The following is a 16,852-nucleotide window of genomic DNA, read 5'->3' as shown; positions in this document are numbered from 1 at the left end:
CTTTCACTATATTCAATTTCCTTCTTTGAGTTATAATAGAAAATTGTTTCAAGGAAACTCCTATATTGAAGAAACTTGTTTTTCTTATGGCATAGCATCATATAATTAAAATTCTTACAGTATCATTACATTTATTTATTTACTTATAGTGTGTGTATATATTTGTAAATGTATGTGCCACAGCATATGTGTTTTGGACAAAGAGCAACTTGCAACAGTTGGATTTTTACTTCCATCGGGTTGTTTCTAAGGCTCAAACTCAGGTCACAGAGTAGGTGACAAATACTTTTATCTGGCAACCCCTCTTGCTGGTCCACTCTTAAGGTTTTAACTTTTATTTCATAATTTATCATAATAGTGTATTAGAAATACTGTAATTAGATAAAGTGCCTCATTAATTCTGATGATATCGATTAGTCGTAGTTATTGAAAGCTGCGGTATCACATCTTTCACTTTGCATAAACTCTTGGGCTGTGACAGCTGATCATTGAAAATATAGCGTTGTCAAGAGTTTGAAAGGAAAGTTAATGCCTCTTGACAAGAACTAAGGTGCATGCATGTCACCATCAGTGCGCACATACCACCGTGACTGTGCACATACCACCATGTGCCACCATGAGTGTGCAAATGCTACCACAAGTGTGCACATACCACCATGAATGTGCACATGCCACCACGAGTGTGCACATGCCACCATTACTGTGCACATGCCACTATGACTGTGCACATACCACCATGACCGTACACATACCATGAGTGTGCACCGGCATTTGCTTTTGTGGGTGTTTAGACATTTGTGGGTGTGTGGACAGGCTTTAGAACTGTGAAGCTTTTCTTATGTATTATGCTTAAATGCGATGGTTTGAGTTGTGAATACATTCCTCTAAATTTCACACATTTATTGGGCCATTTGCCTTGTGATAAATCTGCTTGCAGTTTAAAATCCCCTGTTTTACTCAGCAGAGTTTAGATAATTTATATTATAGTTACCTGTCATTCTACTTAATTCAGCAATTTATATCAGTAATTTCTCCAATATTTTACTGACAAATTGCTTTATGGTTCTTTCTGCATGCTTCTTATATTAGTAAATCATTTTATTGGCTTTTTTCAGTTGTGAAGGTTTCACCATTGATAAACCCTTAAGAAGATCAATAAAGCTTTTTATATCTTTTACTTAAAGTATATGAGACTTCATTTTAACACCACTATTACATCAAAATCAATGATCATTATTTTTCAAAATGTTAACTTCTTCTAACAATAATAAATAATGTTCATGAAGTGCATGCTTACTCAAAATTTGCCTTTATTATTTAACATTACTTTTTAGAGTTTGAGCAAAATGAAACAGCATAGAATTTCAACAAAAAAGAATGGGTATGTTTTAAGCCGGGAGTGGTGGCACACACCTTTAATCCCAGCACTTGGGAGGCAGAGGCAGGCAGAGGCAGGCAGATTTCTGAGTTCAAGGCCAGCCTGGTCGACAGAGTGAGTTTCAGGACAGCCAGGGCTACACAGAGAAACCCTGTCTCAAAAAAAAAAAAAAAAAAAAAAAAAAGGGTATGTTTTGTTTTGGGTTTTTGGCATTCTTGCTGTTTGGCAATAAGGAAAGAAAGTGACCTGACCAGATGACTCAGCAGATAAAGGCACTTGTAGTTAAACCTGTCAACCTGAATCCTATCCCTGAAACCCACATGCTGGAAAGAGACAGCCAACTCACACAAGCTGTCTTTTGACATTCACATGTACCATGACAAGTGCATGCCTTCCCACTACAACCACCAACAGACACACACATCCACACAAAGACAGAGACAGACAGACAGACAGACAGACAGACAGTCACACAGACACACACACATACACACAAAGACAGAGATAGACAGACAGACAGACAGACAGTCACACAGACACACACACAGAAAGATAAGACAGTCAGACATATAGGTATACAGACACACACATTATAAAAACATAATACCTAAATGTATGAAAACTTTAAAGAAAGCTATTTTGAACAACTGATATTTTGCCTTTTAACATAACTATACACCATTTTTATCAGTTTCTCATTTAAAATCATGTTTAGATTAAAATTCCAGTTGAAATACATTAAAACTTCATTAGAGATAGCTGAAGAAACATTTGGCATACATTTTTAATTTAAAAAAAGCAACTTAACTTGTTACAACACAGTATATACCATAAAAATGTTGTTAATTACTGAAAGATACTGGAATGCCTAAATAGTTAAAAAGAAATTAACTGTAAATCTTATTCAGATGTTTAATAGAGTTATTCAGTAACTTGTTGTGTGATACCTCAAGAGAAAAAATTCCTAAGAGGCCTGCATAAGTCAAATGGAGTCTCTATGAAACTCCAGTGAGACTATCTGCAGCAAATTAGCAGGTACCAGACCTGACCTCCAGTTGTTTCAGAGTTTTAAGAGCAAAAGATGAAAATGTGACTATATAGAAAGTAGCTGGTGTTACAGAGTCAGGGAAATAATACCTAAATGGTCAGGCAAGTACCATTTAGCTCAGTTTGCATTGAATAGGAAAAACTAGGTGGTCCAGATACCAGTTGTATGTGATAGTTTTAGCATTTAAAGTGTTCTTAAGAATATTTTCATGGGTTGCCATGACCTTAGTTTAGTAGCCTACTACAAAGTCTTCAAGAGTGCACTCAGAGTCTCTCTTCTCTCATCAGCCTACCCAGATGTAAGACAAGTAATGTGAGAAAGGGCAGTCTTCAGTGTCTGAGACCAAACATCAGGAGACTTCTCACTATTACAAGTCATCCTTGTTCAACTCATGAATGAATTGTGGTTTGTTTTATTTTGTTATCACTGAACAAGTAGCACACTGATGCTTTGTGAGGCCTAGAACCTCAGATTAATAAGGATGTTGAAAGTTTAATGCCCTTAAAAAAATAAGCATCATGTCTTATGATGGGTAGAATGTGTTGGGTATATATATATATATATATATATATATATATATATATATATATATTCACTACATTGAGTCAGTTGGTGTCTTGACAAGATATGCATGGCTTGGATTGATCAAGGTATTGGGTATCTATAAAGTCATTCCTAGACATGTCTACCTGATCAAACTAGAACAGGGGAAAGGAGCTGACTTTGACACCATTATGTGACTAGATCTTTGGCAATGGACACAGGATACATAAGAGCACAAAGGCAAGACTAAGTATTTACCAGAGCATCATGTATAAAAACTGACAGTGACTCAGCATCACTCACTCAGAATCACTCAGTGATTCTTGGATCTTTTACCAGAGGTGCCATAAATAATGTAGTAAAGTAGCAGCCATCTAGATATAAGAGCCATATGTGATAGTAATGGTCACATAATCTCTAAAGTATACAGATACCATTTTGCTAATCATTCAGTTTATCCCAAGGAATTCTTCAGATAACTAATAGGTTCTCAAGTAGGGTGGCCTCCCACAAAGCTATGACAACTTGCAGAGACCCAAGGATATGAAAGGCTATATGACATATTAATGAGATGTGACAGAGGGTACAGTTCTGGCTTACGTGTAAGAATAGTTTTCATTTCAGAGTCAGCATATGGTTTTGACAGTATATGAGTTATGATATAGTCTTGGAATGAAAATATAATTCTTAGAATTTCAGGCAATGGGTTCCTATGTGTTGAACAGTAGAACAACTTTTATGATGAGCTCTTTTGTGACAATCTGGATGTCTAAAATGATTTTGAGAATGGGGGTAGTTTTATAATAATATTATAAAGTGAGATTTCTTGACCTGTGGGTCAAAAGAGATTGAAGATGGTTATATTTGTGTCTGTACTGCAGAAGCCATTGCAGTCATATAGTCGTTAAAGAGCTTTAAAGAAGCTGGGTTAAGCTGGTCCTGTAATGAATGTATTGTGGTATCATTAAATGTGGAGGCTGAGAGGGTGGCTATTGGCATAGGCAATAAGAAGAACACAGGAATCAAATCAACCACAGTAATATATTTACCAGCTAAACATTAGTTGTACCTAGTACTTTTAAGAACATTGCCAACAGGTTTCTAAATTGGTAGGGCCATGGAATTGCTTAGCAATTTACCTTGAGATTTTGTTTACTTTGGCTTTTAAAATAGACAAATTACACTGTGAAGTGATTAAATCGGGAGGTTAACCATCCCATCTTCTTTGAGTAAATCTTGGATATTGAATTTCAGTCTCTGAAGGGCCTATATTATTTTACATTAGACTGTATTAATTATTTTAATTGAGGGTAAAAATCTATGGCAGTCCCAATTTGTCAGGCCTATTACAAGTACCAAAAACTTAATTTAATTTATTACTATTTTGGCCAGAGCTTCCATAGCCAGTGTGAGATATTTAGTCAATGCAATATTTATAATATTAAAATGAGGCATAATTATTCATCATTTTATTACTTATAACTATTGCATACTATGTTGTGTCTATTGTCTAGATTTAGTTAAGTTTACAAAGAATATTTTTAATCTGATGTGCTCTATTGATTAAGGCCACAAAATTTACCAGTTGTGTATCTCAATAGATTGTAATATTATTTCCAATCTTGTATTATGGAAGCAAGGAAAACAAGTCCTTTGCAATTTTGCTGTACAATATTTTGTAGTGTAGCTTAAACTAGTAAGCAGGAAAGGATGGTTTTCCTTCAATTTTCTATTTTCGTATTTGTGCAAAGATCTTTATATTTGTTTTTGTTTTGACTTGCTTTTATTTATTTTTATGTTTGTGTGGATAGTTTTCAATAGGTATTGTTCATACATCTGTGTTTTTACTTTGATTATATTTATAACTCTTACTCCATAATAACTCTAGTATAATGAAGGTTAAAGTCTCCCTCATGGAAGTGCTTACTTGTAGGTTATAATCCTCTCTGCTTCAAGATAATTTTTTTTAAAAGTCCTTAGTTATACCATGAAGATGCCAAAATGGTATTTTTATCTTTTTATCTCCTTCCTTAGTAATTTCTAACAAGTTGGCTCATAGTGCAACTGCTTTTGTGTCATTAGATTTGTGAAACCCCTCATTTAATTCATTTAATTCATATTTCATCCTTATTTTTTGCATAACTGAGAAATTATATAATTTTTAACACATTTATTTAGAACTCTTTCAAATAGCCTTAAGGGCTGTCCTGAAGGTCCCAGTGTTTACCATTTTGCTGAGATAGCCACATCCCCAACTCCTGGATTCAGCGCTATTTCTAATTATTATGGAGTCATTAACACTAAAGGGAGGACATTCCTCAGAAGGAAAGAGTCCTCCATTGTTAGGGGGTCCAGAAAATACGTTCATTACTACACAAACAAGCCTTATTCACACAGTAGCCATCAACACTCGCAGAGGCTCACCCTGGGCCCTGTCCCAGGGGCAGGAATCATGTCACTCGGTCCCCACCAGGGCCAGGCCAGACTAGCCAACAAAGTATCACTGTCACAAGATAAGAGCCTGTTCTGTAAAGAGTTGAAACCAGAATCTTGAATTATGATCCAATAAAAGACAGAAATGTCTAAGCTTGACACATGGTCTAGGTTCAGTTAAAGAACTATCTCTTGCTTCTAAAGGTTTACAACTTCTAGCATAGAGTGATGAAATCTGTAATAAATAAAAATCAAGATTTCTAGCAAACAACAGCATCTCATTACTAAAGCAACCCAAAAAAATTAGAGAAGAAAGTAAACAAAAGCCTTAGGTGGTCATGATCCTTTCCTTGACAAGTCTGTATTATATAGTCAGGATTTTTAGTTAAGACCACCTCTAAAACAGTTCCAAAAAGGCACAAGAGAGAAAAAGAAATGATCTTGGCTTTTGAGTTTTTATGCATGATTGAGTCATCCTACTACAAACCTGCATGATTGAAATTTCCTGCAATATCCAGTGGAAAATATGAAGGCTTCCTAGTCAGTTCCCCATACCTGAGGGTCCATGTAAGGAGGTGGAGAAAGCCTTCCTGCTCACAGCCGAACATCAAACACATCTTCCATCTTCTTAACCAAATGAATACAGTAGAAGAAATTCATATGTCATATTATATACATATATATGAATATTTCCCTTGTCACCACATTTTGTATTCTCATTCCACTTCAAACAAAATTAGTTCCTTTCAACTTACAATGAAATGACTATAACATGCTGTAGAATATGACTCGATGAATTTTCAAAGTGACTGTCATTTTATCTAATACAGGTTCAAATGACAAATGCCTGCCCTGAGTCATTATGGGATGTATGTCAATGTTGCTACTTCACATTTCTTTCAGTTTTTAAGCAGTTATGGGTACAATTTATGCTTAATAATTCAAGAGAAAATTGGAAAACATTGTACAGTAACATGAAATATCGTTGTTTACTCAGATTTTTCAGTATTTCACAATGGCATATTCTCTCCTGTATGTTTTTCTGCAGGTTAAATTTCTTTTTGGTTGTGTGGTTGATGGATTGATTGGTTTTGATTGTTTGTGTGTATGTGTGTGTGTGTGTTGTGTTCATGTGTGGTGGTGGGATGTGGAACTGTTCCCAAAAATAAGGATTCAGGTGGGGGATGTTAAGTTGGCCTCTCTATAGTTGTTCATCTTATTCCCTTGAGATAGGATCTCTTAGCGAATCTGGACACTATGGAGAAAGGCAAGAAGCCTTACTCCTTGTCTCTACACTCCTGACAACCTGGCTCTGGGATTATAAATGTATGGCTACAGCTAGCTTTTAAATTGGATGCTGACATCTGCAAAAGTCCTTAGGGGTATGCAGCCTGCACTCTTAACTACTAATCAGTCTCCACAGATCATGTGGAATAATGGAAAATAATATGAAATGGTAATCCACATATTGTCCTTTATCTGTCTAAACTTGGTGCTGTGGACTTGAATAGTTGCTTAAACTCTTCCAATTTATTCTCTTAGTTTTTTTGAGAAAGAGTTTCTCTGTGTATCCCTGACTATCGTGTAACTCACTCTGCACACCAGGCTGGCTTCAAACTCAGATATGCCTGCCTCTGTTGAGTTAAAATATTGTACCACCATGCCTAAATTATATTCTCATTCTGATTTTCATAGTTATATAGTGTTTGCATTGTAATTTTTCTGATGTCTTTGTTCTGTGTTCTTCTAGTATGAATACTACATATGACATAAGGAAGTTTTGATGTTCATTTTATTTTGATTTTCTTATGACATGGGTTCTTGTTATTTTACCCTTCTGGCTAAAAAACTTGGTCTTCCTATGTAAATCTACCTCCAAATCTGGAGAGTATGATACCAGAAAAGAAAGTTAGGAAAGTATCTCCAAGACTTTTGAAACTCAGGTCAGCTCACAGAACCCCATGAATTTATGGGATCACCATAAAAGTAAGAAATTGCAAGCAAGATACTGCAAGCTCTATCTGGTTTTCTTATGTACCTACAAATCCCATAAATATGGCGATTATTTTTATTTTCTGTTTGGCAGACAAATACATGCTATCAATTGTACTACAGAATATTTTAAAGAGGAATCTAAAAAAGAATTTTCCTATAGTTTATATAAACTCAGTATTTCAGGCACATTGCTTATATTGAACATAGGAAATTCAAATGGAGATTTGTAGCTAGGATATTTTCTACATTCACCGAATCTGTGTAAACTAGTAAACTATCAAGCTAAATGTCAGAGTTTCATTTTCCATGTTTTTTTCTAAAGAAAAATTTTATAAAATGAATAAGTTCTGAGTTTTAATTTTGTATAGTACTTATTTTATTGTTACAGGTATTACCAATTAAAGTTTTAATAAAAATGTTTTTACTCAAAGTCAAGGTTGGGAAAAAAAGTGTTTCATTGATAATAAAAAAAATCAGTGGTACTTTTGTGAACCAGAGCAAACAATTTAATACCCAAACATTTAAATTTCATCTTATCATGAACAAATCATCTCTGCAGTTATTTTTACTCTCAAGATAATTTGTTCGCTGTATTTCGTTTAGTCTTTTGGGAGCATAATGGCTTCCTTTCTGTTTACCCAACCCTTTGTATCTCTTTTTAAATTCTAACTGTATAGAAATGTCCTATTAATAACTATAACATGATTATAAATACTATAATCATGTTACAACTAAGATCTATGGGTCATTTTTTTTTGTGAGTGACAGTCTTTCACTAAATGGATCAGTTATATATTCAAAGACTGAGCACATCTCTCCTTTTTGATTTAGAATCTGAAATAATTGGTTTATAAACAACAGTAGTTTCTGGCCCTTTAGAAGAACACAGAAAATAAACTTTCTAACTGAGCACCCTATTTAATAATGTGGATGATTGGGGGAAAATTGTGAAAGTTGACATTTGAGAGAAAGCTCTGGAAAACCCAGGAGGTTCACAGAAGGGGGCCTGGAAATTAGTTGTAAACGTGCAATAAACATATTAGAAAAATTTGCTACAGGAAATTTGTAATTATTAGATAGTGGACAAAGGATCCTTCCCAGAAGGATCAAATATAAATCAGGAAGATAGGTGGAGGGTTTGAAATAAATCTCTATATAGTAAAACTATCAAGTCAACATAAACACGATGCAGAATGCATGAAAGACATGCTCTTTATTTCTTGGTGGCATCAAAAATGCAGATACTTCAGAGGTATTTGTGAGAGGTACTGGGGAGATTAATTTAGCCTATAAACAGAAGGAGGCTTTGTCAAGAAAATTAGAGATTAATAAAATGGATGCGTGTCGATTGTAGAGTAATTCATATATGTCTTGAATTGTGCACTGGTGCTTCACAGTGTTGCTATAGATGGTGCATTGGAAGGGGCAATTAACATCACAGAGGCATTAAGACCTACTGCCTGAAGCCTTTGTGGTATCAGGACTTGAAACGGAAATCCAAAATCTAGTCATTAGCTTAAATTCAGGGTTGTTAGCTGACTCAGGGAGTACAAAACCTTCAGATGACCGACCCACGTGGATTCCAATCAGCCAATCCCTGTGGGATAGTTGGATAAGTTACATTGGCAATTGTTCAATTTACTGAGAAAATATAATCAGCAAGGTTGTCAATACTGACACTTTGCCTACAACCCTTCATGTTAGTATTTATATCCTTATCCATACCTATATATCTACTCAAGTGCAAGTAAATGCAATTAATTATCAAGTTATAGATCAGAGTTACTTAAACTGAAGGGGATCTTGAAATGAAACTTGAGGTATTTGTATGAAATTTGCATTAAACTGCCATAGCTGGAATACTGTTGCCTATATTGAGAAAATTCTTTGAAACTCATTAAAACAGCCTTTCCGAAATGTAAGAACAGTAGAAAATCTACAAAGAGTGTGGAAAAAAGCTTAGCTTCAAGAATTTTAAATTATTTCTAGCTTATGTTCCCTAAATTTTGACAGCATTTAACATGCTATGACCTATCTATTATATATAGATACATGAAACACTGTAAAATATATTGGCTGTTTTCTCTCTTCTATAAAAAAAAAAAGTCATAGGATTTTAAAGTTATAAAGATGTTGTTACTCTTCAAAATACCATTATTTATTTCTGAATTAAATAACAGAAAGTGACATTTAGGCCATCAAGACAGCTCAGTAGTTAAAGCAGCCTGCTACCAAGGCTAAGAAACTGTGATCCTCCAAACACAAATTGTAAAAGAAAAGAAGTTCGATTCCCACAGGTTCTCTTTTGACCCCCTTCACATACAGTTAGCATGTACAACAACACATAGGGACATGCACAACACACAATAAGTAACAAATAAATCACAGATTATTTTAAAATGGTTGAGTTTAGAACCTGTATAATTTATTGAGAATTTATATTCTAAACTGAAAACCTTATAAAGTTCTCATGTTATTAAAATTCTATAGTATATTCAGTAGTATGCATTTCTTGATGAAAAAATTTTCAAGGACTTCTATGGAAAAATATCTTGAGAAGTTCTTGAATGTATAGAATGAAATAATTTCATGTCAGAAATTCAAATGCTCAAGACATGAAAGTTCTCATCTTTTCCAGAGTTTTACTTAAATTTCCAAAGTGTAGAATGTGTCAGAAAGGGTAAAGGAAGATAAAAAGCCTCAAAGCAAGGTATAGGTGAAGAGGAAATGTAAGGGGGTAGATTTACACCATTCTGACCTGTGATTTTTCTACAGGATCATATCTTTCAGATCTGAGTTTCTGTTCAGACTGTAGCTCCACCATTGTTACCTTTATGTTAAAGTTCCTGCTTGGCCAACTCTTTGCTACCTGTGAGACTGAATCACCAATTCATACTTACTCACACTTCTCCCCCAAACTAAAATTTGCCAGAGATACAGATGTGTTTCCATTGTAAAGTGCTTGCCTGCCAAATGCAAAACCCCCATTCATATCACCTGTAGTATCAGAAATAAAAATGCCACAGATACCTCCACAATTCACAACATCATGTTTCCTTGTATTTATCACTTGTGAGATAAGATTGACAATTTTTTTCTACAGTCCTTGAAATTCCTTCCTCTTCTCCATCCCAGTATAGGAACAATAAGCCAGAAAGTTGTGTGGACTAGCCAAACATATTTTCAGTTTTATTTGGTTTTGATTTTCATGTTATCTATGAATTCCAAAAAAGTAGATCTTTACCTAAATGATATTCTCTTCTGTAATATGATATTAATTTGAATGCAAAGAGCCAAGCTTTGTGGGATGAGAATATATTTTGTATACCAGAAAATATATTGTGCCACATAAATATTTGACATAGATTTGTACATGATTTTTATATAAGCATAATTTCTTAAGAAATTCATTTTTAATTTATAGTTGAACAATAAATTATTACTGAGTTTCCTTTGCCTTGTTGGTTCTTTTCCTTGGTTTTGTATTACATTTAGAAGATAATGTTCATAGTTAAATGAGGGATGGTATCTAGGAATGCTGTTTTAAACCCGAAGAGTATCACTAGTCATGAAAAGGATATTTGTAATTACATGAACAACATATGGTCTGCTATGAACTTTACCTGCCTGTGACATCAGTCAAATGCACTAGTCCTTTTCACATCATCTCATCCACAAAATAGTATTGATTATCTTTATGCTGACATGCCACTGAGAATTTTGTAAACTTGGAACAGAAATTTGCCTTCCTATGGATGTTTGTAACCTACACCATGGAGATCCATCTCAGATTGGCCTAGTCTTCTTGATACCTCCTTTTCTGGTTAATTAACATTAAGAGCTATATTTTATGGATATTCTTTAAGTATTTTTTTACACAGAATAAGTATTTGGTTGCATTTGTTTGCTTCAAATAGACTTCTTTCCTTCCCAGGAAGCATACACATGTTCTCTTGTTAATAGAATTCCAAAGAACAATTTTAGTCAGTGCTTACTACACTTGAGAAGCAGCTACAGGCATGTTAGTGGCTAGCTTTCCTTGTTTAATGAAATGCAAGCCACAAACCATTGATCTCTTCATCTGGTGATTGGTTTGTATTCCAATTGGCTACAATCTAACATTCACCATATTTTGTTTTGTTGTTTTTTCACTTTTTTTTTCTGGAGTCTGCAGTAAGTTTTCTGTGGATTTCCTACTTGACAATGACGTTGGTAATAATAGTAAGTCTATTTACAAAGCAAACATTGGATTATTCACCTTGCAGCTTTCTATCATTGATTTAATATAACCTTTATACCTTAATTCTCCTTCACATATATTTCTGCTTCAGTGTTTTGTTTATATTTCTGATGTTTAGGAATACAATATGGATGTGCTTCCTGATAAAGCTGGGGTCAGAATTTTATGAATCAAACTGGCTGCTGATCACAATTTATTTTTGCACTCAATTTGTTATGAAATATACCTTCTATCAACAGTTAAATATAATAAAAAATATAAAACTATTCTTTCATTGTTTTTTATTCTCTGAGAATTCCCTTCAGTATTTAAAACATAGTATTATTGGTTCTTTATGAATATCACATCATGTAACCCAGTCCCACTCATCTTCCCCTGTCCCTCCTTGTACCCATCCCTTCCCCTTGCAACCTCCCATGCAACAGATTTGTCTAGACTTCTTTGCTTGCAAATGTTCATTGTAATGATTGATCTGGTACAAGGCATATAGCATCTGCCACTCTATCAGTACTGGAACACTAAGGAATTTCTGTCAGATATCCTTTTATTGCCCTGTGTGATGGTGATCCTGTAGTTTCAGATCTACAGGACTGGCCCCTTCATATACTCCCGCAGTACATCAATGTGGGCCACTTCAAAGACCTAGATTTGAGCCCCTGAGGTATCTGAGCTGGTGAGCTTTCCCATTCTCAGGCTCTTGGAGCAGGTTATCAGCAATCTCCACAACCAGAGCTGGCTCTACTCTCCTGCCCAGAAGAGGTATAGGTCCTTCAAAGCCAACTCTCCTACTCTAATGAACTCAAGACCAACTATGTAGGTCTGATGTAGGTGGCGAGTGGTAAAAGGGGAAAATCTTTCTTAGTCATGTCACCACACAGCAGACAAGTGGTCAGGCCAGCTTTCTCATGGTTATGCACTCAGAGCTGGCTGTTCTGTGTACCCACCACCAGGGTCAGCTCTACTGTGCTGCCCAGGTGAGGTGCAGGGCTAGCTCTCCTGAGTACTGCATCTGGTGAGGGGCAGGGACAGCTCTCCTTCTTTCATGACCTCAGGACCAGGTCTTCCAACTGCCACAGATGGAAAGGGGCACGGGGGTAGGAAGGTATCTTCTCCTTTGGGAGAAGAGGGGCAAAGCCAGCTGTCCCATGCTCACACTCTCTGGACCTAGGGCTTACTTATAATTCCCTCAATGTGGCAGTGTGTGCAGACTCTCTCTGAGTACTATTGTTGGCTAGCGGCAGTTTCAGCTCACCTACTCTTCTGCCGCGCAGGGACAGATCTTCCATGATACCCAGGAGAGGGATCTGTGCGGCCAGTTCTGCACAGCCCTTACACAAAAATATGCCCCTGGGTGACAGCCTAGACCAGCCATGTCTGCCTGGCCTTTGGTATAATAGGTCAGCTGCAGGGCAATGGACCCAGACATGGCCCCAGTAACAGTACAGGCTAGGACCCCACCATGATCCCAAGTACCACCATCAGCTACTTGCACCAGACTATTCTAACTACCCTCAAGTCTCCAGTTCTGCCTTTCTTCATTGTGACCACATAGTTCTGATTCTTTCTCTTCCATTTCCCCATCACTTACTTGCTCCTTTTAGTTGCACACAGGGTCTCTGAGGCTTTGGAGTTGTCTCAGGTTTAAAGTCAGGAGTGCTATGCCCTGCGTGTGCATTATGACTCGAGGGAGGGCCATCTCAGGCATTGTCTGCCCCATTAAGCCTGTGAGGAAATGACTGGTAGTCATTTCATGCTTGCTTTTTCAGGAAGTATTAGGCTATTAATCATTCAGATGTTCACAGGTAAGAACACTGAGCATAGACATAGCGTCGTTCCTCTCTATCACCTACTGACACACATGCTACATGGCACAGCAGCCACATCAGCAATGCATCTAGGGACAGGGTCTTCAATTTTTTAAGTATCTTTAATTTGCCCTTTTCATATTTGAAGAATTAAAAACATAAATTTTCCCACTGAGCCAAAATACTATGTAATTTTGTGCAAATTATTTCTTAATAACTTATACTTCATTAGGTTTAAATGGGTTTTTGTTTCCCCAAAATGGAAAGGCCAAGTCTTAATTTTAAAGTCAGCTAACAGGTTCTGGGTCTCTATTTTATTGTCTCTAGAATGTAGGCACTGAAGGGAATCCTGGGAAAATCTTTCACTAGAATCTTTATTTCAGTTGAGTCTGTTGTGACCTCTTTGTCTTGCTCCATATCCCCAGATGAATGAAAACTAGATGTGGATTCTTTTTCTGTGCTATTTACTCCATGAATTTGACAAAGTAATATGTTAATTTTCTTTAAACTGAGTAAACAATTATACTGTGTTCTTGGTTTTTAACCAAGAAATGAGAATCTCTGTAAAGAGATATTAGAGCATTTAGCACAGTTCATAGGATATAAAAAAATGTAGAATAATTTTAATGATATTTGGAATAACCTCACATCCCTTAGCCATTATTTTTAATTACATATAATTGTTTCTCTTCACTGTTTCTTAATTCATTATTCAGAGGATAAGACGAAAATGTCTTCAAGATATTTAAAGCAAAAGATTTTTAAAATAAATTTCAGTTACTATACTCATAAAAGCAAGCAAATAATAATGACTAAAAGTAAATTGAAAGTATAAATTCTAATATCCTTTCATTGACCTACAATGGAATAAGCAGTAAATATTATTTGTTTATTCTGGTACCACGGTAAGTAACTTTACATGTTTGGTTTTAATTCAAACACCTTTTTTTATTATTTATTTTTTAATTAGGTATTTTCTTCATTTACATTTCAAAAGCTATCCCATAAGTCCCCCAGACCTTCCCCCCACCCCCCTACCCACCCACTCCTACTTCCTGGCCCTGGTGTTCCCCTGTACTAAGGTATATAAAGTTTGCAAGACCAAGGAGCCACTCTTCCCAATGATGGCCGACTAGGCCATCTTCTGATTCATATGCAGCAAAAGACATGAGTTCCGGGGGTACTGGTTAGTTCATATTGTTGTTCCACCTATAGGGTTGCAGACACCTTTAGCTCCTTGGGTACTTTCTCTAGCTCCTCCATTGGGGCCCCTGTGATCCATCCAATAGCTGACTGTGAGCATCCACTTCTGTGTTTGCTAGGCCCCGGCATAGTCTCACAAGAGACAGCTATATCAGGNTCCTTTCAGCAAAATCTTGCTNGTGTATGCAATGGTGTCAGCGTTTGGAGGCTGATTATGGGATGGATCCCNNGNNGTGGCAGTCTCTAGATGGTCCATCCTTTCATCTCAGCTCCAAACTTTGTCTCTGTAACTCCTTCCATGGGTGTTTTGTTCTCAATTCTAAGAAGGGGCAAAGACTTTGGTCTTCCTTCTTCTTGAGTTTCATGTGTTTTGCAAATTGCATATTGTATCTTGGGTATTCTAAGTTTCTGGGCCAATATCCACTTATCAGTGAGTACATAACGTGAATTCTTTTGTGATTGGGTTACCTCACTCACGATGATGCCCTCCAGGTCCATCCATTTGCCTAGGAATTTCATAAATTCATTCTTTTAATAGCTGAGTAATACTCCATTGTATAAATGTACCACATTTTCTGTATCCATTCCTCTGTTGAGGGACATATGGGTTCTTTCCAGCTTCTGGCTATTATAATTAAAACACCTTTATCTGTTAAATTTCATGATGACATGATCAGGCCTGACAATTCTAGGAGTATAGAGTGATCTGAGTATGTAGATCACTATTTAAGCCATCTACCCTAAAATTAAACACAACTGCATGTTTAAACAAGTAATAGATGGTCCATAAAGTTATAATATGATATGCACATATGTGTATGTACTTATTTATCTGAAGTGGTCTTTATAAGAGTTAAAGCTGCTCAAGGAATCATCTTTAACACTCAACAGAATCTGCACCCCTCCTTTAATAGTTCACATTTTTGATAAAGTAAAGATATGTCTATTAGGTAAAATAGTTATACTCCTATTAAAAGTTCAAAGAAGGTTTAATCACAAAAAATACTAGTATAGATAACCAAGTTTTATTTCTTATCAACACTTATTTTTTAATATGCTTTAACTGAAACAAAACCCTTGATTTTGCCACCTCCCTTTTCTTGTTCTAGATTCTCTAAGCTCTTTCAATGCCTTCCTACTCTCAAGTTGTCATCTTCTTTTTTTATTATTATTCGATACATATGTGTATGGACAAATATAAAGATATAACCTACTGAGTATATTTTTACTGCATACATATATAAAATATATTATTGGATATACATATATATGCAACTATATTACGTGTGTGTGTGTGTGTGTGTATGTGCATGTGTATGTTTATGTTCAGGGCTGATCAATCTGCACTAGGCATCCAGAAAGAGGGATAAATAAATAAAAATAAATATTATTTTCCCCTTCCTTTTCTTCTTCCAACACCTCCTATGTAACCCTTTTCTTCTCCCTCTCTCTCAAATTAATTGCTTCCCTTTCTTTATTTGTTGTTTCACATATATACCTAAATACAGAAATGAACCTGTTCAGTATATTTCATGGTGCTTTTATTTTGTACACATTTCAGAAAATCTATCATATATATAATTTTTCATATAACTCACTTGCTCTTTCCAAGGATCCTTATTGTTTTGAGAATCCATGTGATGATATGATGTATATATTTTAAATATGCTTTAGTAACAGTAATTTAAAAGCTTGAGAGACTTATTGAAAAGTAAAATATATTTCTTGAAAGTCCCTGCATGGATTTATTTTCATTGTTTTGCACACAGGTGGACTATGGAGTTTGCTAAGATAGAGAAGTTTAGTGGAGGAGGTAAAAATGCTCACTTTCAGTGTACCCAGGAACCTCGCAGTGTGTTCCGGCAGATTGATAATATACAGATCATAAGTCCTAGCTGGGGTACAATCTCAGCCACTGGTTCTGTGGCAGAAATGTGACCAACTGAACAAATTCTGTGGGGAAAATTAGTATCTCACCAGGAAAATAAACGTTCCCAAGCTTTGTTAAAAATAAGGATGATAATAAATTTCTTTATACTAATTGAAATTAAATGCTTTTAAAACCCAAATTAAAATGTATTTTAGAAACGATTATTCATATTCACAAATAATCATTAATTTAATAATATTTAAAGACCACATAATTAAATAATGTAAAGAATGCATTGACATAGAAAATAAAATTAACTTTGTATTTAATGATTTTG

At 35.5% G+C, this 16,852-nt stretch overlaps 1 protein-coding gene and 1 non-coding gene across 7 annotated transcripts in view; one reads left to right on the top strand and one right to left on the bottom strand.

Annotated features, from left to right (window-relative positions):
• Positions 1–16,852, top strand: part of Csmd3 (CUB and Sushi multiple domains 3) — a 1,196,994-nt gene that overhangs the window by 952,459 nt on the left and 227,683 nt on the right. The gene's annotated exons all lie outside the window — the stretch shown is intronic.
• On the bottom strand, positions 13,406–13,542 carry LOC115029472. The gene has a single exon (XR_003835047.1). It is a non-coding gene; the product is annotated as a small nucleolar RNA SNORA17 (small nucleolar RNA).

The sequence above is a fragment of the Mus caroli genome, chromosome 15 (assembly GCF_900094665.2).
Source record: "Mus caroli chromosome 15, CAROLI_EIJ_v1.1, whole genome shotgun sequence".
NCBI classification, from domain to species: Eukaryota; Metazoa; Chordata; class Mammalia; order Rodentia; family Muridae; genus Mus; species Mus caroli.
This window is presented reverse-complemented; position numbering and strand designations above follow the sequence as displayed.